This window comes from Equus caballus, chromosome 1 (assembly GCF_041296265.1).
Source record: "Equus caballus isolate H_3958 breed thoroughbred chromosome 1, TB-T2T, whole genome shotgun sequence".
Lineage (NCBI taxonomy): Eukaryota > Metazoa > Chordata > Mammalia > Perissodactyla > Equidae > Equus > Equus caballus.
The window spans coordinates 196,287,811-196,310,443 of NC_091684.1; the positions used below are offsets into that span (position 1 = coordinate 196,287,811).

General features: G+C 39.4%; 2 long non-coding RNA genes across 2 annotated transcripts in view; one reads left to right on the forward strand and one right to left on the reverse strand.

The window, feature by feature from the left end:
- Window positions 1–7,555: 7,555 nt before the first annotated feature.
- Window positions 7,556–14,500, reverse strand: LOC111769300 (uncharacterized). The gene is made up of 3 exons (XR_002802197.2): window positions 14,175–14,500; window positions 10,858–10,985; window positions 7,556–10,301 (listed from the first exon to the last, which is right to left on the reverse strand). It is a non-coding gene; the product is annotated as an uncharacterized lncRNA (long non-coding RNA).
- An 88-nt stretch (window positions 14,501–14,588) lies between these two features.
- The window catches only part of LOC106782224 (uncharacterized), a 78,158-nt gene continuing 70,113 nt past the window's right edge, over window positions 14,589–22,633 (forward strand). The window contains exons 1-2 of the long non-coding RNA XR_011441192.1: window positions 14,589–14,709; window positions 15,362–15,557. This is a non-coding gene — a long non-coding RNA (uncharacterized lncRNA). The remainder of the gene's footprint in view (window positions 14,710–15,361; window positions 15,558–22,633) is intronic.

Genomic DNA, 22,633 nt, shown 5'->3' on the forward strand with positions numbered 1-22,633 from the left:
TAGTGATTATTGCTATTCTATTAAAATAGCTACTTTGAGATTCAAAAGTGAGCAAGTCATAGAATTGTGAATATTAAGAATCCCAATGAGGGGGCTGGCCCTGTGGCATAGTGGTTAAGTTCGTGTATTCCGCTTCAGCAGCCGAAGGTTCATTGGTTTGGATCCTGGGTGCGGACCTACACACCACTCATCAAGCCATGCTGTGGCGGCACCCCACATAGACTAGCCAGAAGGACTTACAACTAGGATCTACAACTATGTACTGGGGCTTTGTGGGGAAAAAGCAAAAAGGAGGAAGATCGGCAACAGATGTTAGCTCAGGGCCAATCTTCCTCACTAAGAAAAAAAAAGCATATAAAAAGTAGTAGGAAGCAAAATCATGAAAACAAAAAAGAATCACACTGAGAAAGCAGAAGTACTACATTTCCGTTACTACCTTTCCAAAGATTTTAAATTCAAAGCTAATATTCTATATAACTTTGAGATTCTAAGTTTTATTGTTTTGGCATCATAAAATATTTCCTTTGGAAGAGTTTTCCAAAAGCTCCAAGAACTTAAACCTCTCTTTAGAATTCCAAAAATAAGAATTCCAGACTTTTCTGGAGACTTCATCAAGCTGATAGGCTTTCATCTACATAGCGACATTTTGAGAATTTTCAAGAAGTCTCCCCTGGACCCTGTAGTGCTCTAAAATGCATTTTAAAAAGAATTTGGTTTGTTATGTCAGAATTTTTACTTTGTGTAGCATCTAAAAAAATTTCTATAATTTTGGAAATACATCCAAACCCTCAGTGGACTCTCTTTGCAGAAAATTTTGTGCTTGGTTTCATTTTAGTGAAGAAGGTAGCCTGTTAAATGAATTCAGAAGAAATTCTAATATGAGGATTTGGCAGAAATGTTGGCAGCTTGGCATTTCTTTTCATTCTCCCCCACTTTAAAAAAAAAATAACGTGTGCATTTTTCTTCTTTCTGTATCTTCCCGAGTGCATTTATTGTTGTTGCATATGTCTGTGTGCTTGCACATCTGTGTGCATGTGTGTGTCTGTGTGTGTGGAGGGCGGGGAGGGTCATACCGTTGGAGGAGATTTAGGTTTTACCACTCAGGTTTCTCTGAAAGACCAGAATGTTAATACTCCCTCTAGCCTTTTTGTTGCTTTTCCAGGATGCAAAAATGACTGGTAATATGTTGGCTAATTTATACCATCTTTGTGCATCCTCTGATTCATCATGTCAATGCGAATAATCCATAGTCAATCTATAAATCAAAATTGGGGTGAGTTTATTATGAGCCAAGTCTGAGGACTATAGCCCCGGGCCTTCCTTCCCCAAGGAAAGAAGGGCAGCAAAGTGGGATGTGCAGAGTGGTTATATACCATCCTGAAACAAAGAGCATACATCATGTATGATCGGAATGCTCCTTTTACAATGGTCATGAGATTACTTTGCTGGCACAGCAGATGGGTGAACACAGCAGTTCAGTGGTCACAAGGTCACAGCAGTTCAGTAATTAACCCTTAGTGTAGGGAGAGATTCATTTCCTTAAAGAAATGCCAGTATGGGGGAAGCTACATCCTTGTCTTGAAGGGCATCCTTCTTGTCTTTGGGACATAGTAAATATTTAAAGCAGATGTACAATGCATGCTCAACAGGCCACATCAGGCCCTTTTGGAAAAACGAGGTCAGGCTGGATTAGTTTTAAAGCAAAGGGCTTTCTCACATACTCCAATATAGCCTATCGCTTTTCATTTATTTGTCAATCCCTACCGAGACCTGTAAATCTATTACAGCCAGGGCTGGGAGGCAAAACCTCCAGACGGTTTTTAGACCCCTTTGCCAAAAAGCAAGTAAGGGAAACTTGAGAGTGAGGGAAAAGTCGAAAGTTGTTTTACCAATGCAGTTTATTCGTGTATGAAAAACACCAGGAAGTGGCCAGATATCTAGATGAAGGGACTCTGACATACTTCCAGTTTGTTAATGATCATAATTCTGTGATTCTGAGTCATAGAGCCTGAGCTGAGTCACTCAGGACAAAGAATTAGTAAATGACAAAACAGTGCATAATGTTTACGCTTCATCACCCTATCAAGCAAGCATCCAAAAACAGACCTCATCCACCACTCAGATGTTCTAAAATTGGATGGAAAGGAGGTAATGTTTATTGATTATCTGCCATTTTTGAGTTAAAATGCTGAGTAATAGGGAAGCTACCACCCTCATATTTTATTTAAGACTTTTTTTATTTAAGAGATTACATCCTTAACTTCCTTACTACATCATTCCCCGACACTTTTTACAAGCATAACTTTTTAATTAGCGAGACATGATTTTCCCATTTGATAGACACGCTGGTTTCAGTGTGCCACAGAAACAAGTGAGAAAGAAAGTCATTCTAAGGTCCCTTTGAAGAACCAGCACGGACTGGGGTGGAAATGGATCACACGTGCTCCTAGCCCGGAAATCAGTCAGTACAATCCTGGTAATATTGCGTTCAAGCCTTCAATGCCTGTATCTGCAGGTGATGTAATCATTTTACAAAGTACATATGGCAGCCAAATATTTGTTTTAATCATATTCTTTTAGGGGGGTTGTTGTGTTTAATTGCCTAATTTATCCAAGAAACTTTTTCTCTAGCAGTCTCTTTCCTCTCCTTTGGGTTTTGAAGTTCAAAGTTTTACACTGTTGAAATTGTAAGGCATCTTTTAATTAGACAACTACCTTTGTTCTCTTTTTGTGCATATGTATTTCACCCGCTAAATGTTTTTTTTATGATTCTTCATATGATATTGAAATTAACAATTCAGGATCTGGGAGCAACTACTAATGTGTTTCCTATACTATAGATTAGTATGCTTTTTATAAGGTTTGTAAAAGTGAAATTTTGTAGTCTCTACTCTTTATCATCTGGTTTCTTTTACTGAGAATAATTATTCTGAGATTCATTTGTGTTGACCGTGTATCACCGGTCCATTCCTTCATATTGCCTAGAAGTGTTTTATGCTGTTGTTTATCTACCCCCTGGTGATGGGCATGGGCAATGTGTACAGCGTGGGAGTATGACAAAGGAAGATGCTATCAACACTGCTGTATGAGTCTTTGCATGGACTTTCTTTCTCTTGAGCAAACACCTCAGACTGTGGTGGCTGAAACACAAAACACTTCTGTTCCCAGTGGCCCCCTTTGCCTTGTGTGGATCCAGATTTCCTTCTGGCATCATTTTTCCTCTGCTTGACCAGCTAGTCTTCAACATTTCTTGTAGTGAGGGTATGCTTTTGATGAATTCTCTCAGTTTTTACATGTCTTAAAATATCTGAATTCCATCTTAATCTTTGAAAGATATTTTCAAAGCTTATAAATTTTAGATGGTCAGCGTTTCTTCTTTTTTTTTTTAGTACTTTAAAGTGTTGCTGTACTGTTTTCTCACTTCCGTTGTTTATGACAAAACAATCTGCTTATCATCCCTGTTTTTGTCCCATATGCAATGTGTCTTTTTTGATCTGGCTAGCTTTTAAGATTTTCTCTTTATAATGGTTTTGAGAAATCTTCATCTTATGTGCCTTGATGTGGTTTTCATGCGTTTTGTGCTTGAGGTGCACTGACCAGGGTTTCGTTCCAATTCGTGAAAGCACAGTTGCTGGCCCTCTCTACTTCGCTAGAATTCTTCTTGCCAAGGTCACTGCTGTCTCTTTATTCGCGTGCCCCTACAGAGTTGATCGCGTTTCACACGTCTTGCCCTCTAACAAATGTAGAACTTTGTCCTCCTAGATCTCTCAGTCTCCTGAGTTTTCCCTATTCCTCTGGCTAATCCTAATCAGTCTCCTCGTAGATGACTCGTCCCCCTCTTTCCTCCTCTACGTCAGCACCCAGTGCCCCCACTTACTCTTGCCTTCTCATTCTGATCATCCTTTCCGATCTCCATTGCCTTCCCTTGCTTCAGCTGTCATTTAGACCATCTCAAGCATCTCGCCAAACTCCAGGTATGTGTGCCTAGTTGTTTACTGTATTGTTTCCACCGGGACGTTCTACAGCATCCTCCTCAAACTCTACCATCCTCTTCAAATCCTGCCCTCTCCTCCTCAAACTCTCCCACTATCACACTGAGCACACTATCGTCCTACTCATTTTGCTACTTCTCCAGTGTTTTCTGTTTCCAAGTACCGCGTAAATGTGTGTAATTACCTTCCACCCCTAATTATCCTTTCTGGGCTTGCCCAATGAACTACTTAATTTAATGTACCTGCCAAACCCTTTTATATCTGGCCTAATTCCCAGCTCTGGTTTCTGTTGGCTAGTATTGTCTGTGGCCATCCATAGCTGCAGGTGACCATGAATAAACTTCTATGTTGCTATGTAAATCTATTGTTAATATTGCATAAAATAAAAAATAATTTAATATACTTTTTTCAAATTTATCATGTTTATCAGAATAAAGATTATGTAAAAGTTGTAATCTCAGGTTTGGAAGATATGTTAAGAATTCAATAATTATTTCTAGATAGTAAATAATTTACTGGAAAACATATAAAGTTACATATGACAAGTTTTTAGGGTGTGTGTATTTTAACGAACCAGCAAAATATTGCAAAATATTATGCAATTTTTTCAAAATTCCTAGCATTTATATCATTCAGTGTTTATTTGCCTTTTAGCTGGACTTTGCTGTTTTATTTTTAAGCAAAGACTTATTGTTCTATTTAATGTCATTAACCTTACATTAACATAAATGACATCATTTGCCTTTCAAATTCGATTAATTAAATCATGTTCAAAAACAACATTTTATGACATTTAAGGAATATTAAAATTGTGCATAAATTCTCTTTGCATAATTGTATTTGTATTGCAACAAATAGACTTGAATTAATTATTATTACAAATTGAGTGCTAATGGATTTCAACTTTCATATTGCTATTCAAGCATTTATGTCATATCTTTGATGGCCCACAAATCTGCTTTTTCTACAGTTAAACGATTGTCAAGAATTAGTTAATATCTTCTTTCTTTCACTATTTTTTTTACTTACTCTTTTTACAAACAAATTAAATTCTCATATAGTAAGTAATAGTTGCAAGAAATGATAGGATAAATTTCTCCATTATATTTGTACCACTCAAATACCTAATTACCCTTGAATAAATGTAATAAGAAATATTTTAGCATAGTATTAATAGACTATATTAAGCAATGGAAACATACTTCGATACCATTTTTTCAAAAGGAAACTCTCTGTGAACATTAAGGCCTCCTTTATCCTACATTGATTTGGCTAGGGTATGTAAGATGGAAGATTCTTCATAGTAACAAAAGATTAAAACAAAACTCATATAAATACCTTGCCTTCAAATAACTTAGAATCTAGAAGTCAGGTGGATGAAAGAGGAAACAAATACTGATATCTCTAATACATGATACACTGTGTTAACTTGGACTCATGTGGATTTGTTATATCATGGGCAAATTAAAATTAAATAATATAAAACTTCTTTCATAGGCCTAATATAGTGTGGCATAAACAGCATGCTCTGTGATAAGGGCTACAGGAACAGTTAAAGATCTAGGTGACACAGGAAAAAACCAAAATAGATCACCTCCAATTTAGGTCAGCACAGGAGAAATCTTATGGAAGAACATTGAAGATAGATCTTCATTTGGAGTTTTTTAGATAAAGGTTTGTGAGTAGAGGCAAGAATATATCTATATAAATAGGGATGTGAACACAGGCAAGCAATTCAGGAAAGGCAGATATTCTATATTTAAAATGTGTAAATAGTGAATTGTTGAATAAAGGGAAATAAAGCAAGAGGAGGATTTCGAGGGATATTGGTATGGACAAGTCAATATATAAAATTTGTTGGAAAGTGGGGAATCAACCCCTTAGTGTTTTTCAATGTGGAACAAACACAATCAAAGTGGTACTTTGGGACAATCCAATTGGATAACATTGTGCAAAGTTCACTGCAGCACGTGAGAGTGGGAAATAAAGAGAATCTGAATGAGAATATCATCATAGCCTACACAGCAACTCCAGATATAGCCTTCAGGATGGATGTCCGTCAACAAAAGGTGTGCATGTGAGGGCCACTGAATCAAAATCCATATGGAATTCAATGAATTTCCTTCTAAGTATCAGCTGATATCTGAACTAATCCCAAATACTCCTCTTTTTAGATTTATATGAATATGTATTTTCTAATTTTTTATTTGTTGTAAAGTTAAATTATATTTATAGCACCTTAAAATGAATTAATAACATATTTAGTTATAATATGTCTTACACTATAGGAAACAAAAAACTTTGCTAATTTTTTCTCAATAAAATATTAGAAAGCATGGCCCTTTTGAAACAATAAAAAAATTAAAAGACAGTGAAGTAAGCTCATTGAGATGTGTGCTGCCTGATTAGTCAGCTCATGCCTTCCTCTCTGAAGACACTGAGCTTTGATTGCCCCACCCTTGTTCAGCTGGGGTTACTACTTTTTCCCTTCATTACTATTGCAGCTGTGGAAGCACCGAAAGACTCCCCAATGAATTCTCAGTCTCAGACATACTCCTCCCTGCCCCGACTATGTAATAGCAGCCCTACCTCCTCATAACCATGAGAATCCAATATTCCCACTGTACAGTAACTCCTTTCTTGCCCCATTGATATAAAAGAGTTATTCGAAACATTCAAAGGCTCAGGTTCAGACTTGTGTTCTCTGATGATAATGTCGCTCTGCTGGGAACCAGGACCCCAGACTAGTGGAGCTCAGTTGTAGAGAAGCAGAGGGAAACTTCTAAAAGTGGGTCACTAAGAGTATTAGTTAAAGAAGCCCATCTTAATTCCACCCTTTGGTTGCCAGACCATGCCTTCTACATATACAGCACATAGCACTATATATTGGATGTGGCCTTAATGGACATATAACATCCTGGACAGTGGCATCCACAGGGCAGTCCCCAAGTTAATGCCTTACTTGAATGTCAGTCTTAGCCCAGATATTTCCTGGTGTTTTGATATGTTGTAGAAGGAGTGGGTCATTTAGACCTGTGTCCATTATTACACATACTTCACTATAAAATGGCTCCTTTGTTCTGAGGCTGAATCATGTGGGATTCCGTGTCAGTATATCAGTTATTTTCTAAGCCCATAAATAGTGGTGACTGCAGAAACACTTGGAGTAGGGAAGAAAATTCATATTTGGAGTGAGGCATCGGTTCCAACAAGGAAAACTGCTGCCTATGCCAGCGTGGAAGGGATCCAGGGTAATCAACTTGTCCCCAAAGGGCTAGCAGATCCCCTGCAAGGGCTCACTGCACATGAACTTTCAATACAGCAGTAGTTAGCTCAGTATTGATGAGAGAAAGCACATGCTGTTGGCTGCATGTATGGTCTCCATCTCTACAAACATGGCCCCTCATTCTTGAGGCCATTTCACAGGCAATGGTGTACGTAGCTGGACATAGTGTCTGGCTAGCATCCACAGGAGAAGTTATTTCTCCACCATGTTGTCAAATGCCCTTTGGCATTGGATCCTCCCTACTAGTTCCATCTACATGCCTCTATTCCAGAATCTCTTTTCTATTTTCTTTTAGTTTTGCTCATCTAGATCTTGACCAACCAGGCATTTGCACCACCCAATAGCCCATGTATATCCTTATATCAGGCCATATCTCCTCTCTGTGAATCAGGCCTGAGTTTCGCCCCAGGAGGCCACAGGTTTAAGTTATAAAAGGGGATCATTGCAGCAGAGGTCATGGAGCTCTGAACCAATTGTTCATGTGATTTTCTGGGCCCTCTGAAGTGCCTGGGTCTGATTCTGACAGCACAATTTTCAACGTACAGTAGATTGCTGATGCTCCTGCCCAAAACGATGACTTGGTGGATCTGATGATACCAATTTTGTGATGAGTAGCTCTGGTCAAAGCATCACTTGATACCTAACGGTCAGGCTTTCAGTCTCAGGTAGTGCTCAGTAGCTTTCCAGGAAGTGGTTTTCAAATAGTGAGTAGTTTTCTCTTGAAGAAGTCCTGGCCTTTTTCTAGAACTTCAAAAGTCTATGTTGTGACTCTCCAACTGGGTTTTGCCAGAAACTACAAATAGAATCCTTATTAAAAAAACGGACAGTACTTGTCAGATTGAATGTGATCTTGCACCACAGCAGGAACCTAACTGGATAAGCCTCTCTTTATGAGATTCTCACTCAAAACTGTCAAGCTTCCAATTCACCTGATAAGTTGATGGGAACAATATTCCCAAGTGCAGAACATGCTTTTCAAAATCCATAGATGCCCACATATTGCTATGCCTCTTATGGTCGATAGTGCAAGATACAGTAATTTGACCTTAACTTTAGTGGGGGTGTTTTTGCAAGAACTTCCTCTACATTTCGAATAAGAGCCATTATTATAGCAAGGATCAAGTCTAAGTCTCTGAAACTGCCATCATTGTGTCTATGTTTTAAGGGATCATACCAGAAACATTACTACAGGGCCCCAGTTCCTTGCTAGGACATTACATTCTTAAACTCTAAGTAAAGAATCTCATCAATGTTTAATATTAATCAAATCCCACTTCCGTATTATATCAAAATTTTACTTTGAGTCATAATTTCTCTTCTGATGTTATATCAACAACCATACGTACTAACATACAAGCAAGTAAAAAATTGATGAAAAGAAACATAAGCAAATATTTATGCTGCAAATGTACTCATTATTTCATCTCAACATTTTATATAATATTAAAAAAATCCAAATTGGAATTAAAGTTAAAGAAAATATGGCATATCTGTTTTAATTCATACAAAATATCAATCATGTAGGGAAATTTATAAAGCAGAATTCATAATTACATATAGTCTATTATGAAATATAGAAAATTAAAATCTAATGTCTCAAAGCACAAATGTCAAAATGTTAATGGGCTATTTTTAGGTTTTTAGATTGTAATTTCTGCTTGCCATTGGCTTTTATTCATTCTGGGCATAAAATCTTTCTAGAAAAAAATTTAAAGATATATTAATATATAAACTGCAAATTCTTGCACAAATGCAATGCATTATGCTTTAAGGAGTTGAGCCTAAAATATTTTTGTTAAAATATGTCATACGCAAAAATTGTCCAAAGTGCCTCTTAAATCAGTTTGTATATAATAGGATGTATTAGTACACAACTAAAGAGAACAAATCTAAATCCACATGAAAAATACCAAAAATATTTGTTTCCTTCTCCTGATTGAAAAAACGGATTTGACATTTGGTTTCAGTACAACTTGATTTATATCCAGTTGCTGTCCATTAATTTCCTTTGTGCTTACTAACCTTAACATATTCTTTTACATACACTATTTGGTGGAAACTTTCCGCTACTATTAAATAAGTTCAGTAACTTGTCTGAAGAAATACAGCTTGATCAGAAGAAAGTGTAGATGGTGTTGTATTATTTGTTAAAAAAAAAGCTTTCAATAAAAATTTAATAGAGCATCAAGTTTATCAGTGATTGAATTAAATGTTAAGAACTTTAAAATAATGTACCCATTTCTTTAGAAGAGTCCAGCATAAATATCATTAGATTATCTGCAAAGAAGACGCCCAGCTCCCAGCATTCCCGGTAACATCGAGCAGCAATTATTCCCCAGTGCTGGTGAGGGTTAGACTTTACTGCTTTCAATCGGCCTGTAGAAGAGTTTACTCTCTGGACTATCTTCTCCGTTATATTAGGCATGTGACAGTAATTTGAAAAGACGAAGTGAATATCTTATTGAATTTAACGTATGCTGTAACTGTTAAATTGGCTTTATAACATGGAAGGATTTTCTTAAAGTGATGGGTAAGTAACTGAAATGATCATAAAGATGAATGGAAGTGAGGTCAGGAAAGATAAAAGGAGTCAGACCGGTTGTGAAGATTCAAGGTGCGTGTGTGCTGGTACATGGCACAGATACAGCCACATCCATGAAGGCAAGAGCCAGATGAGCAACGGTTCAAGTGAAACTACTCCAAAGAGACTGGATTCAACAGGCCTCAGGAGGCTCAGATCAAGGTGTAGCAATGGCTCTTTGGAAGGTTGCTGGACAGCTGAAGACTGTTTTCCCAGGCCACACTGGATATTAAAGGGACTATACAAAGAGTAAAGAGGAGGTGGCTCCTGGAGTAAGGGAAGTTATCTCCGTTTACCTGGAACATTCCCCTGAGTGTTAGCATTTGTCAAACGTTGCTCACTCCTGGAAGACGCTGGAGTCTGTTCAGACACGACTGGACTCTGAGCTGATTCTCTCTCCTGAGGCAGCAGAGAAGGCCAGAGCCGAGGGAAAATTTAGGCACTGGGCAGTATTAAAGAAGCAGGGAAGAGATTAAAAGTGTTAAACTAACCAAACTCATTACTGCAGTCTAAGAAGAGCACAGAGCTTTCTCTCTGCCCTTCTCCCTCTCGCTCTCTTACTTTTTTTTTTTTGCCAGAAACCATTTGAAAAGGAGAGGGAGAGATCCTCATGACTCAGCGAAATCGCCCTCTTAGCCATCTTATTTATATTCTATTCTCCATCAGTTTACACTGTTTAGAGTTTAGACCAGGGGTTGGCAAACTTTTTCTGTAAAGCATCAGACAGTATATATTTTAGATTTAACAGGCCAACACTGTTAAGCCTACTCAACTTCACATGTAACACAAAGGCAGCCATGACAGTACATAAATGAATGGGCGTGGCTGTGTTCCAATAAACTTTACATAAATGAGTGACAGGTTGGAGTTAGCTCAGGAACCATAGTTTGCAGAACCCTGGCTTAGACATGGAGACTGCATCAGTTAGGCACGCACCACACTGCCATGATAAAGAGATCCCCAGTACAGTAACTTATGCAAGATACGCATCCACTTACTTCAGTACCACTTTCCAGAGTTACACCATTCAGAGCTGGTCAAGAGGCCACACCATCGTCAAATCTGAGTCACTCACAGCTTCCCACTCCATCAGGTCTGGATTTGACTCCTCCTGGTCCAATGATTTCTAAATTAATAATATGAGTGCTTTGCATCTGATATATTATGGTGAGGAAAAAACAGGATAACCACCAAAACAGAGAAGCAAACAAAAATGTAAATAAAAATAAAACAAAACTCCTTCCCCTTTAGAAAAGAAAAGGCTTTGAAAGAGGTGTCATTGGTTGGTAACACACAGAGCAGAACCAGGGGGCCCTTCTGCCGTGGACGTGCAGTCAAGGTCTTTTTGGAGACCCTGGTTCTGCTCTCTGAAAGGAACTTTCGGATTCATTGTGCTTTGTAATCCTAGCCTTTCCATCTGGATAAATCTTCCTTTTCTGCTATTTCACATGTCACATATGAGTGGGACATTATATAGTGTGACCTCCTTTGCTGCATTATATGTGTTTCACACTTTTTCTTTGTGGGTTTGGGGCCCGAGATGATCTTAGAGGTGGAACTATTGGGCCTTATGTACCAAATTTCTGGTATAGTTGGCAATATAATTCTTTTGAAAAGTCAGAAACTTTCCAGGCCCTTTGCTTTCATTCAGTTCTTTGTGGATGTAACCGTAGCTCCAGATTTATTTGGACATAGGTTTTAAGCCAACATTGCTGCCATCTCTGTGTGTAACACCAGCACTACTAAGCACCCAGTGAAAGACGATCATCCTGTGGCTACATGTGTCTAAGTTCTCGTCTTTAGAATATCTGAGAACTGATGTGTGCCGCATGGGGAAATTGCCCTCAGGAGAACTGAATGTGTTCTCCTCTCATTCTTTCCTCCCCCTCCTGGGTGTGAGATGGGAATTGGACCTGCCCCCTTGGGTTCAGACACAAAAGCTATGCTTAGGGAGTGACCATGCCACCCCACCTGAGCTGAGAGAGGTAAATGGCTCTTTTGTTTAAGCCACTGAATTTTTAGGTCTGTCTTTAGAGCCAACAGCCTCTATCTTGACAGTAGAGACATAGTGCCTCTGGAAGTTGCTATGCAGTTTTATGAATCTTCAACCAATCAGTTGGTTCATAATCTGTTCGGTTAATATAAATAGAACTTAAAAGTGTATTAGTAATAATCCAGGGGTGCAGATGCCAATGGCCTCTGAATACAAGGGTCAGAAATACAGAGAAAACAACTGGTTTACTATATTTGCTTCCAATGTTTATAGCATAATCAATCAGCTGTGCTTCTGTTCCAAATGGCCTTTTTATATGTAGCACTCTGAATTTTCAACAAAATTCTTCTGAAAGCACTGTAATGAGCCATGAGTTTGTGCAAAATGTAAGTAATTCAATCCTCCTCTTTAAAACCACAGAAGGACTTGTATCCATCTACCTCTAATATTCTCCAAAGATTAATTGAAGCCATAAAGCACATACACAAGCACAGCATGAAAGAAACCTATGCTCAGGTTGTGTGCATGCAAATATCAGTATCTATTAAAATCATATCTTATTGGTGATGGCCATACTAATATTTGCAGCTAATTTTTTTTTTTTTTTTTGAGGAAGATTAGCCCTGAGCTAACATCTGTCACCAATCCTCCTCTTTTTTGCTAAGGAAGACTGGCCCTGAGCTAACATCCATGCCCATCTTCCTCCACTCTTTATGTGGGACGCCTGCCATAGCATGGCTTGTCAAGAGGTGTGTAGGTCCGCACCTGGGACCCAAACCAGCGAACCAAGGGCAGCTGAAGCAGAACTTGTGAACTTAACCACTGTGCCACTGGGCCAGCCCTATTTGCAACTAATTTTATTGAGCATTTTCTATGCACCATATTCTGCAGGAAATAATTAGAAGATAATTTAGAAGGAAATGAGACTAGCTCAAGCTCACACAGCTAGAAAGAGGCAAAGCTGAGATTTAGATTTTTAACATTTTAGATGGGAAAAAATTCAGTTAAGTTGGCCAAGGTATTGACAACCACGATGCATAGAAGTGTTTTTGTCTTAAAATAATTTATCAAGATCACCTATTTCTTCATTCAGATCTGATGATTATAAGTTTATTAATACAGATGATCCAGTTTGAAGGATTTTTGTTCTCACCTGGATTCAGTTTTGCAGCTTGTCTGGGTATCAGATCTTAGTTTATATTTAAGATAGTGACTTTATTATTTCTGATTTTCCTCGTAAAATCTTTAGATTTAAATGTTGTAAGTGAGATATTGTGTTGATTGAAGAAGCAGTCAATAGTATCACTTCTCTACATCCTGAATCCTAGTCCCTCATGGCGACCGATAAGTTATGCTATATTTGGCCAAAGGATGTCCTTTAAAAACACCATGAGTCTGGGGCTGGCCCCGTGGCCGAGTGGTTGGGTTCGCGCTCTCTGCTGCAGGCGGCCCAGTGTTTCGTTAGTTCGAATCCTGGGCGCGGACATGGCACTGCTCATCAGACCACGCTGAGGCAGCGTCCCACATGCCACAACTAGAAGAACCCACAACGAAGAATACACAACTATGTACCGGGGGACTTTGGGGAGAAAAAGGAAAAAATAAAATCTTTAAAAAAAAAAAAAAACAATACCATGAGTCTGAGTGTGGTGGTGAGCAGAGCTGTGAGCACACAGATGTCAGCCTGGGTAATGATAGCACGAGAATGAAACAGAGCCCAGCCCTGAAATTCGTCAGGTGTAATCCAGTAAGTCAATGGGAGAGCTGCCTGATATGTGAGACCCTGTGTTCCGGGATAGTCACAAACCAAGTACATTCACCTGGTTGCCAGGAAAATTGGAAATGAAAGTAGATATCTAGAAAACTGAAAGGAGAAATTATTTACCTCTGAATTTAAGATTAAAAAAAGGAATTTTGCTATGCCTCAGTAACTGATCCGTGTCTCATTCATTCTCTGCTTTCTCTCTGAAACTTTCCACTTAGAGAAAGAATTTAGTGGAAGCTGTCAGAAACTGGGAAATTGCAGGTATATTTTTTGACTTAAAGCCTAAGTAGCAAATTCCATTGCAAAAGCACCCTCGCTGGGTGGAGGGAAAGGCTGACTCTTCTTGAAGTTTGGAGGAGTCCTAATTCTTGAGGGTATAAATTTGATTTTTTTCAAATAACTGTCTCCAACCATATTCTGATGGATCCTTCTTTTACACTGGGAACGCGTCGTGATATCTTGGTTCCATTCCAGAATTTCTGTCGTTTTGCATTAATAGAACAGCCTCATTTCAGCAGTTGTTTGGTTATTTTCATGTTAAAGATTTGGTTATTTACCTTTTTAAAGCTTTATTCTCACTCAGTTCAAAGTTTGCCCTTGCCCCCACGGCCGGGGCTCCCTGAGATAGGAAAGGCTCTGCTCTCCGGCTTGAGGACCCTTCCGCCCTTTCTCCTTTCTGTGCTCGAGGTCCAGGGTGGGGCCCAGGAAGAAGGGAGAGGGGCTAGGCAAGCCCAGGTCTTCTGACTTGCCAGCGAAGGCCTCCCCCGGATTTGGTCTGTTCTTACTCATCTTTAGCCCTCACTTACGTGGTGGCCTTCGCATGGCTATGTCCCCGGCGTATGCCACCAAGGTGGGCAGGCCTCTCCCTAGCTCATGGCTGCCCACAGCCCCTCCCCCTCTGGAAGCCCCGTGCTCTTTTTGTGAGGTCATAGGGACAGCTGAAGATTTTGTTGACCCTCACCTTGGGCCCCAGACACAGGGGGAATGACCCATTCTTTTTCCCCAGTTGTTACCCAAACCACGTCCCCTGCCAGCACTGTGGCACAGATGGCGTCAGCAGTCCTTCCTTGGTCAGAAATCCCAACATCAGAGGTAGACACTGCTCTTTAGTTTGAATATACGCTGTGCTTTTCTTCCCCACGGTAGGAGAGAAGAACTAACAAGTTATAAAAACCATGAGGCCAAACTCCCAGGATGTTCTCAGGAACAGCTTCTGCACCCTCCGCTCTTTGCTGGGTGCCAGGGGCCAGCAGGTTCTGAAGCTCAGTAAGCATCAGCTGGATTGCTGAGCTCACTTTTTCTAAGTACGTTTAGTCTTTGCAAGTGATCTTTTTGGGTTCTCTTGGCTTTAGCTTCTCACCCACGGACCCGCACTCTCTAAGAGGCAGATAACATTCTCAGCCATCTTCTTATATTAGCTTGAGGGCGGAGGCAGGAGCAAGGAGCTGAGTTTATAACCTCTTAATTAACTGAGGAAAATTGGCTAATCTCACCTGCTCGTGGCATTTTCAACTTAGACTGTTTGGTACAGAGTAATTTTATCCTCAGCTTCGGGCTATGGCATCAATTCTAGGACAACAGGAGAAATCCCATTTGATATTTTAGAAGTCCTCGTTAGTCACTTTGAGATAGAATACTGATATGACTCACTCATTCTATTAGCTATTACCGATGGCCCGAGGAAATAGATAGTTATTCTCTTGTACTAATGCCACGAAAGTAAAATCCTCTTGTTTCCCTACAGGGCATGCAGAGCTCCTTTTGATTAGGAGGGAGTGGAGACCTCTGCCCTCCGAATGGAGCTAATGGAAGAGGAAGGTAGCAGTACAAATCACTTCCCTGAGTACAAAGGGAAGGTGTGATTCTTCTGACAGCTGAGAGACTGGATTCTTAAAATGGAGTCATCAAATGTCAACACTGCAAGGGACATTGGAGACCATGTAAGTCAAGTCTGATTTTACACTGGAGAAAACCAGGGTCCAGCCTGGAGGAGGGGGCACTGAAGGGCCCTCAGCTATTCTGAAAAGTTGAGAGCTAGAGACCAGATTACTTGACAACAAATGATTTCCATAGAAATTCTAAAGTTGTTTTGTCAACCTGTTTGAACACAGAGAGATAGGACTGTGCACGCTTCACTGGAATAAAACATTCATAGTTATGATAAGAAAAAGATGAAAGCACTTGTTGGCGTCAGCACTGACTACCTTTCAGTGCAACTGTCAGGATGAAACAAGTGTCGGATCCATCCCCTGCCTGGCCTTTCAGGCACACCGATGGGGCTTCATAGAATCACTCAGAGGTATGTGTCATGGATATCCCAGATGGAAAACAACGTGAGATTTTCACTTCCAGAATACACGTGCCCAGTACTACCCATACCCACTGAGCACCATGGTCAAAGACACTAAAAGAATTGCAGTGAGAGAAAACAGCTGCCTAATTGAGATACAACCCAGCACCAGCAAAGCTTTAAATTACAGCGATCAGGATAAAAGACAACTTATAGTCTTTGTAAAATGAAGGCATATGTTAATTTTTCTTAAAGCATAAATTTGAAATCATCCTAATTAAACAATTTGGCATAACTTAGATTTACTTTCTCTTCTTATCCTTCACATTTTTCCCATAAGGAATAAACCTCATCCAGAATTAGTATCAATGTATATTTAAGGACTTGGAAATAATAATTTAGTCATGCATCCTGTCATGAAAAATGGCTAACTTTAAGATGGCACTTTTTATATTGGTTGTAGTCTGCTTCCAATAATAAAAACTGTGTTCTAATGAGCTGACATTTCCATCGCCCTGAAGAGGTTCTGTAATTAGGCATCTAAAAACAGTGGCACAGTTAGGCAGTTGTAGTTATTTTTAATTGCTTTATTCCTAATGAGGAAGCATTTTGGATTCACTTGCAGCATTTTTAGTGGGTGAAGAAAACATCTTGATAAAAATAATGTTCTCAAATATTTGCCTCTGTGCCCAAATAAGTAAAAGGACATTTTTTATTTCTTTTTATTTTATTAACCAAAGGTATTCTGCAACCTTCACTTGGCTACTCAATAAAATTATCTAAAAGTGGGAACTGCTCAACTCTTTTCACAATGTGAGTAAGATCACCGGCAGCATTTTGGATGACTCCATCATTGACGAGAAAGGCAGGAGGCCACATTCATTTTGGGTGAAGTGGGATGAGCAATTAGTCACCCAAGTTCAGGAGTATGTTTTTTTTTTTAAGAAGATTGGCCGTGAGCTAACATATGTTACCAATCTTCCTCTTTTTTTTCCTTCTCCCCAAAGCCCCAGCACATAGTTGTATGTGCTAGTTGAAGATCATTCCAGTTCTTCCATGTGGGATGCCGCCACAGTGTGGCTTGAAGAGCGGTGTGTAGGTCCGTGCCCCATATCAGAACCAGTGTACCCTAGGCTGCCCAAGCAGAGTGAAAACTTAACCACTCAGCCATGCGGCCAGCACCACAAGCTCAAGAATACTCTGCATAGCTTTTATGTCTGAAGATGGTACACTTAAGTCTTATTTACCTTTACATTAAATTATAAAAAACTACTAAAACTACACGTAGATTCAAGAAGCCTTGTAAATGACCTCCAATTATCATTGAGCCCCTGAATTTGTTTCTCAGTAGCAAATCCACTTAAATTCTTCTGAGCAGGGCACTTCTTCGAGCTCTCAGTTTCCTGGTTCCCCCTCCAATGTCCTCTGTTGGAATGCCTGCTTGAAAGCCAGGGGGAGTCTCTCAATCGCCCTAAGACCACCACCAGCATGAATGCCAAGGTGGTGTAAGCTTTGCACAAAGGTGGGAGAATGGATCTCTTCTGAATTTTGTCACCTGCGGTCCAGAAGTAGCACCTCCGTGCAAGGGGTTCTGTATTAGTCAGGATTCTCCAGCGAAACTGCACCAATAGGAGTTATATGTATGTATATGAGATTTACTATAAGGAATGACAAGCAGACATAAGGAATTGGCACACACCATTATGGAAGTCAGGAAGTCCATCACTCTGCAGTGTAAGGCCTAAGAACTGGGAGAGCTGACAGTGTAAGTTCCAATCTGAGTCTAATGGCAGGAAACCAATGTCCCAGCTTCAAGACCTTCAAGCAGAAAGAGCTAACTGAGTCTTTCTCAGCCTGTGGTCTATTCAGGCCTTCAGCGGAGTGGGTGAGGCCTGTCCGCACTGGAGAGCATAATCTGATTTACTCAGTTTACAAATTCAAAAGTTAATCTCATCCAGAAAACTCCTCACAGACCAATTCAGAATAATGTTTCACCAAATTTCTGAACGCCTGTGGCCCAGCCAAGCGGACATATAAAATTAACTGTCCCTCTTACCTTGAGTTGCTGGCCTTCTGCTTCCTATATCATTTTAGCAACTTCCTGGACCTCAACTTCCTACACCTTCATGAGAACAAGAAACTTCTTCCTTTTTTCTAGGCATGGAGAAATCTTCATACTTTCATTAGGTGGGAAATTATTTTCTTTCCTTAAGAAGCACTCACTATAGGATTCAATTCTTGCTACCGAGCACGGGCTGGCTCTGCTCACCACAATCTGAGTTAGAGTTTGAGGAGGGAAGTTTAATTAGATTAGCCATCTAATCAGAAGACGGGTGACTAGCGTCTCAAAAGCCCATCTTCCAGGATTACAGGATCTTGAGGGAGTTATATAGGGAAAATGGGCAGTAAGGAGGGGTCCAGGGCTGTTATGCTCCAGGCATGCCGGGCTCCAGGCGTCACGTTGTTCCATTCTTCTGTCAGCTGTGATGGATCCCTTGTAGGTGTGCTTCCTGCCTGTGATCTGCCTGTTCCTGGAGAGAAACTCATAGAACAAAGTTTTAATTTATCAAGCTTTCGGGGAGCACATACATAAGCAGAGGCCATCAATCAGGAGAGTATGTGAATTTTTTAGAGTATGTGCAGAGCAGCCGGTAGTTGCACAGAGGAGGGGCTGGGGCCTCACTTATGCTCCCTTATATTCTGTTTATAACTTATAAGTATGTGACCACGTCCCACAGAGGTAGCTTGACTCTGGAAGCCAGACTTCTCAAACTTAATTTTTTATCTCTAAAAGACCCAAATATGGTTTTCTTAGAAGAAAAGGAACAATTGTACCTCAAGGTACAATAATGCCTCATCTCCTTCAAGTAGATTTGAAATGGAAGTTTTTGCCTCGTGGAGACCACATATTCTAGGACCCAGAATTCAGGTACGAAGACACGAAGACTTCATTTAAATATGGATTCTTCGAGAAGAAAGGTCCCCCGTGGTATGTCCTGGGAATGGAAACTCGGCCCTCTTGGAGACAAGAGCAGGGGAAAATTTATTTCCCTCCTAAAAAATTGATGCAGACGTTCATGATATTATCCTGCTAAAATATCTTCAGATTATGACTTTCATATATATAACTTTTTAATTTTGAATTCTATGGTGTCCTGAAGTCATACATAAATTTTTTAAAACAGAACAAAATAATTAAGAAAATGAAACATAATAAGATTTGCTTCCCCCTGGTAATATCTGCTGTCTTTGTTAATCAACTCCAGAGGCAAAGCTGGGATTCAGTCTTTATTTCTGGGCAGTCCATTTCTTAGATGATTGTTAATGTCTTATTGTCTCCTCCCTATGGTTTCCATTTTAAATTAAGGTTGCTTCCCTAGATGGCTTTTCTTGCAGAATTTTCTTTATATGATCACAGATACTCATAAAACCAGTCCAATGCCGATTAAACCGTAACAAATTTGTGCAAAATGCTATTCAAAAAATTATGTTATGCTTGCCAGACTATTTCCTTAAACTTTGGGAAAATGTACACAAGAAAAGGACCTAACAAATCATTTCCTTTAGGTTCTTTACGTTATAAATTAGGAAACTGTAGCAGAGGGGCACCTAAGAAATATTCCTAAGCTGCCCAGAGATCGTAGAACTGTGGCTCAATCCTGAAAGTTCTGGCCCCAGGACTGCAGTCTTTCCCAGGAAATATGATATCGGAGTATCCAGAGCTTATAAAACTTGCAAAGGGAAAAGAGTTATAGTTAATAAATGTGGTATAGATAGAATCGCAAAAGATGAAATCCTCCATTTCGTTGAGCTTGAAAAATATGTAAAAAGACCAACCCTTCGCTCATTTTAAATACAGAAACAGCTTAATTTCAAATATTGGTTAAGCATTACTAAAATATTCTAAAGCATGATTTCTGTCAATGTGGCATGCATAACTAAAGAAAAAAATTCTAGCAATCACCGTAAATATGCTGAAATAAATGCATTCTTAATTATAAAATTGATAAATTGGAAAAACAAAAAGAGGTGAACTGGATTGTTCAATGACAAAAGTTCAGATTTCTATTAAAAACCTCAATCCCTCAAACATATATATAGGTTTAATTTGCTGCAATTAACTCCAAATTCAGACATATAAAGACAGGGATGTGCTTTAGGGTGTAAGGAAGGCACCCCAGTTTATTTTTAATAGCTGGCAAATTGACGGATGGAATTGCTTCCCATACATCCCATCTCTCTGGAACAAAAGTGAACAAACCCAAGACAAAATAAATCTTGTGGTGAAGAGAATGAGAAGGTGTTACATTAATGGTCTAAAGTCTTCAACAAATTTATGAAAAACAGCCAGTTGATGGGAGCTAGTTGACAGACAAAGTGAAGGACAGAGGACCCTAGGCTAGACTATGGTAGGAAAAGACAGAGGCAGAGGAAGTGGGGGCCATTTTGCCGGACAGAACCCCAACAATTTAGCATACACATGTGCACACACTGGCAACCACACATAGTCACAAACACACACCACATTTTAAAGAATATCAGTTATCTAAGATTGTAACCCTATGGATTATTTCTGCATTTGATACGTCTTTACTCTGTGCCTGGTCTTTTTCAGTCGTTACTTCCCAATATTGACTTTCCAATTTTGATGCATCTTTCTGGAATCTAACAACATACAAGGAATCAAATATTTTATTCAGAAAAAAAATCATGATTACTTTTCTGAATACTTGCATATCTGAAAATACCTTTTTGTCTGTTCACACATAAACTACTTTGCAGCTTCCATTCCAGCCTAAGCTTTCTAAATATTAGAGTTTGTTCTATTTTCTTCCTGTCATAAAGAAGTCTTCAATCTGTTTGACTTTTATTCTTTTCCAGGTAAGATATTTTGTTTGGTACCTTTGTATGTTCATTTTTCTTTGCATGCTTCAAGGATTATCAGGTAATTTCTTTGTTTCTGAAAGTTAAATATGTGTGTAATCATGGATCTTTTTTTTTTTAAAGATTTTGTTTTTTTCCTTTTTCTCACCAAAGCCCCTCAGTACATAGTTGTATATTCTTCCTTGTGGGTCCTTCTAGTTGTGGCATGTGGGACGCTGCCTCAGCGTGGTTTGATGAGCAGTGCCATGTCCGCTCCCAGGATTCGAACCAACGAAACACTGGGCCGCCTGCAGTGGAGCGTGCGAACTTAACCACTCGGCCACAGGGCCAGCCCCAATCATGGATCTTTTTTAATAAAATTTACTTCTAACGTTATGCGCTGGTTTCAGACATGGTTTCTCTTTTCTTTTCTTTCCTTTTTTTTTTTGATAAGGAAAGCTTTAACCTATCATGTCTTAAATTGTTTCATTTATTTGATTCTCTCTTCTGAGACATCAAATATTCTGTTTTAAAATATAAAACTGGCCCTTATATATTATCTCTTTTCCAATGAATTCTACCTTTTTAAGCTTTTTCTGTCTTTTCTAGGAGTGTTTATCAAGTCTATCCTCCGCTTACGTGTTTCATTTTGTGCTATGTCAAATATTATATTCACCTTACCATAATGCAGGCTATACTAATCTTGACATTTCAAACACTCACAATGTCTCCTTTTTTTTTTTTTGTAAAAATGCTGTTCTCTTATTTCTTATTCAGAACCAGAGGTTATGTTTTTTCGCTATCATTGTTTCTTAGACTTCTCTGGTATCAGTACAAAAGAAAGACCAAAGACAGTTTGATTCTTCAAAAAAATCAGAGAAAATTGTCTAATAAAGAAGAGGAAACATTCTTCTAAATCATCTAAGGGCCCTAGTGGAGAGTTACGGAGCTGGAAATGAGAGGAGAAAGAGGACACAGTAGGAGAAGCGGTAGATGGAAAGTTCTAGCTCTGTGTTTGATGTAGCAGTCCCCATGATAGTCAACTTCCATATGCCCAAATGAAAGGAACATATGTGTTGGGCTTTCTGAGGGCTCACTGTCACCCTCCTCCATTCCCTCCCCATACACTTACCTTCCAAGTTACAGAATTTATTATCCACGATTTAGAAGACTTAAGTTATAGCATAGAGTATTTCCCAACTCCTTCCTAAACCCTCAGTTTTCTTTCCCAGCATAGAGAACTCACATAAATCCTGGTAGGGAATGAAGAGAGGTGATGTAAGTACTTTTTCTCATGTTACCATCTTACGTAAAATCTACTTCTTCTGGGGCCGGCCCAGTGGCGCAGTGGTTAAGTTTGCTCGTTCTGCTTCTCCGCAGCCTGGGATTCGCCGGTTCAGATCCCAGGTGCGGACGTGGCACTGCTTGGCACACCATGCTGTGGTAGGCATCCCACATATAAAGTAGAGGAAGATGACCACGGATGTTAGCTCAGGGCCAGGCTTCCTCAGCAAAAAGAGGAGGACTGACAGTAGTTAGCTCAGGGCTATTCTTCCTCAAAAAAAAAAAAAAAAAGAAAGAATCTGCTTCTTTTAAGACAAATGATAAACCAGTTTTTTGGGGGAGGGGTCACACAAAAAGTAGGCTAACAATTCAAGTTTAGAGTCTCAAAATACTGTGGAGCAAGCCACATGAGTAAAGTTTGTGTTAATCTTTCTCTGTGTGTGGCTATTTATCAGCACGGCTGTGTGAATACAATGAGCAATCAGCTTCTGTGGTGGTGGCCTGCTGAAGAGATGACTCATTTGTAAATACCGCAAGCAATTGTTACAACACTGGTGAAGTAGCGTTGGCCCTTTTTGC